Genomic DNA, 370 nt, shown 5'->3' with positions numbered 1-370 from the left:
GGGCCTTAGAAAGCATCACTACGAACAAAGCTAGTGGAGGTGATAGAATTCCAGTTGAGCTATTCCAAATCCTCAAAGATGATGCTGTGAAAGTGCTGCACTCAATATGCCAGCAAATTTGGAAAACTCAGCAGTGGCCACAGGACTGGAAAAGGTCAGTTTTCATTCCAATCCCAAAGAAAGGCAATGCCAAAGAATGCTCAAACTACCACACAATTGCACTCATCTCACACACTAGTAAAGTAATGCTCAAAATTCTCCAAGCCAGGCTTCAGCAATACGTGAACTGTGAACTTCCTGATGTTCAAGCTGGTTTTAGAAAAGGCAGAGGAACCAGAGATCAAATTGCCAACATCCACTGGATCATGGA

Source organism: Bison bison, unplaced genomic scaffold, assembly GCF_000754665.1.
Source record: "Bison bison bison isolate TAMUID 2011002044 unplaced genomic scaffold, Bison_UMD1.0 scf7180017864304, whole genome shotgun sequence".
Classification (NCBI taxonomy): Eukaryota; Metazoa; Chordata; class Mammalia; order Artiodactyla; family Bovidae; genus Bison; species Bison bison.
Note: the sequence above shows the minus strand (reverse complement) of the source record.